The following is a 2506-nucleotide window of genomic DNA, read 5'->3' as shown; positions in this document are numbered from 1 at the left end:
TATATATATATATGTACACACACAGCTCTACTCTAAACAGATATAAGCAAAAACTGTAAGTCACCAAACGAAATAAAAGACTTCAAACAATTGGTCAGAAGAATCATTTTCCTTCACACTGGGAAGTCGGGGCTGTTTAACATCAAATCATCCGTAGTCGACTGTACTAAGCGTTTTACAGTATTTGCAACATAATTAGGTCATATAAATGCTGAAGTAGCTATTGCAAGTGAGTAACAAACACAAAAAAGGAGAAGGAGAGGTAAGGATAACGCTTCCTTGAAGGGAAAGAAAAAGCAAGCCCCACCAGACCACCGACCCACACATGATGACTTTGACACACAACAACTTCGACAACTTTGACAAGGACAACCACAACAACTGCAACCGCAATGACTTCGACCCTCGATAACCATGACAACAACTTCGACCAATGATAACCATGACAACAACTTCGACCCACGATAACCATGACAACAACTTCGACCCTCGACAACCATGACGACTTCGACCAACGATAAACATAACAACAACTTCGACCCACAATAACCATAACCATGACAACAACTTCGACCCTCAATAACCATGACGACTTCGACCAACGATAACCACCACAATAACTTCGACCCTCGATAACAACGACTTTGACCCACTACGACAATGACACACAAAGACCACTACAATTACAACACAAAAACCAAAAGGACTATGACAAACATTATAATGGCGGGGCTGTACAAGGTTTGACTGTAGCCCGTAAACTGTTGTAACAATTGCACCCCGAGGTGACTGAAGCATATAGCTGGGAAAAAATAAATACACCCCAATTTGATTACTCTTTTGGGTAATGCATTGAAAAAAATATTCAGAATCACTTTTGAAAAAGAAAAAATTAATCTCAAAATCATCATAACATTTTCCCAGATATGCTTAAGTCACCGCGGTATACCATACTTCAAAAGCAAGACAGACACACAATAATGCAATTCCCATCATCTCTCCTGGCTGCTCCTATGTGATTGATGTTGTTATTGATCCAGGATACTTGATTGATCGATTGATAGAGTAGGTGTTTTACAGAACTATCGACTCAGTTTGGTCCTACTTGACTCAACGCTCTTCCAGGATGCATTTGTTGAAATTGGATGTGCTCTGAGAAAAAAGGAAACAGAAAAACTAATGGTCTAGTACTACCCCAAAAAGGGAATGTTTGAAAATATTAAAAAATCAAGAACAAAACGATGAAACATTGCATTTTAGAATCTACACCTTTGAGTAAAGGCTAGCAGAGTTTGTAAAATGAAGAACACTGTTGGGATCAACAGCAGAGAATAAATTCTTTAGACTTATACATTGAAAACATATTTCAATCAGGTCTCTCCAAAGTCAAGACATTCTATAAGTATGTGCCTAATGTAAAAATCCACGTCACATCCAACACAAAAGGATGAAATGACAACCAACTGTCATCACCAGGAAGGTTTCACCCTTTCGTGATCTTCCGTATATAACGTACACTATTCGTCATTTTACCATATACGGGGAAGGAGCCAAGAAACTGTGCTGTGACGTACAGTATCTGTCATGTCTTGCGCAGAGCGGGTTTTAGTTTTAGTTAGAGTTTTACGGCCCTCGCAACTGCATAAAGTCATATGAATGCGCGTAACAAGTTGGTTCTATTTGCAACAGTTCACTGCACAGCCTAAATTTGGTCAATATTTCTATACAAATGTTAAAATGCTCAAATTTGAGGTATATATATATATTCTTAATTTAAAATAACTTTAAAAAACAGTTTAAAAATGTTAACGTTTTTCATAATGGCCAACTTTGTAAAATCAAGGATTTTGTTGGCATCAATGATGGAAAATAGATCTTGCAATTTTTTGCATTTAAAATATTTCCTTTGGGTATCTCCATAGTCTAGACATTCTGATAAAATGACTTATCTTTCTTAAGGAGGTATTTATGTCTTATTTCAGTTTTATTCACAGAGCAGAATTAACAACTAAGTTTTCATGAAGTACAGTGCTCGTGGAAAAAAATACCAGTTCACAACCTCTGGACGGTATGAACAACAAAATGGAACATTTCCAGATTTACAATAGAACGGTTGCATTTCCACCGTGACGGGCGGTCTTTCTAAAACTCTCTTACTATCACACTTCCCACCCTAACCTCAGCCCAAGTTCCCTCTCGGACATCCACTCAAAACAAACAAACCTTAACGGTCTGTTAGAAGTGCCCTGGTCTGGCTCCTCCGCCGCTGGTCCTCTGCCCAGGCCGGAGGGTAGGGGGAAGTGCTGAACGTCCTCTCCAGAAAGACACTTGCTAGTCTCAGGTGCTGGTTCTGACAACTGTCACGCCCTGTGATGATAATACTTCAAAATGTCTACAAGAATGTCGCACATGTTTCATTCACATAGTACTGCCTTCAATGGTTTCATCAAAAATTATCAAGGGCAATCATCATCTATTGTGGCTCTACAGGCAGCAGCTTGATATT

The 2506-nt window shown here is 38.9% G+C and overlaps 1 long non-coding RNA gene across 11 annotated transcripts in view; it reads right to left on the bottom strand.

Moving 5' to 3' along the window:
• Window positions 1–228: 228 nt before the first annotated feature.
• LOC101857996 overlaps window positions 229–2506 on the bottom strand; it is a 49522-nt gene continuing 47244 nt past the window's right edge. For all 11 annotated transcript variants that reach the window (XR_004859387.1, XR_004859396.1, XR_004859388.1 and 8 more), the window contains 2 exons: window positions 2224–2367; window positions 229–1152 (listed from right to left, as the gene is read on the bottom strand). This is a non-coding gene — a long non-coding RNA (uncharacterized LOC101857996). The remainder of the gene's footprint in view (window positions 1153–2223; window positions 2368–2506) is intronic.

The sequence above is a fragment of the Aplysia californica genome, unplaced genomic scaffold (genome assembly GCF_000002075.1).
Source record: "Aplysia californica isolate F4 #8 unplaced genomic scaffold, AplCal3.0 scaffold01305, whole genome shotgun sequence".
Classification (NCBI taxonomy): Eukaryota; Metazoa; Mollusca; class Gastropoda; order Aplysiida; family Aplysiidae; genus Aplysia; species Aplysia californica.
This window is presented reverse-complemented; position numbering and strand designations above follow the sequence as displayed.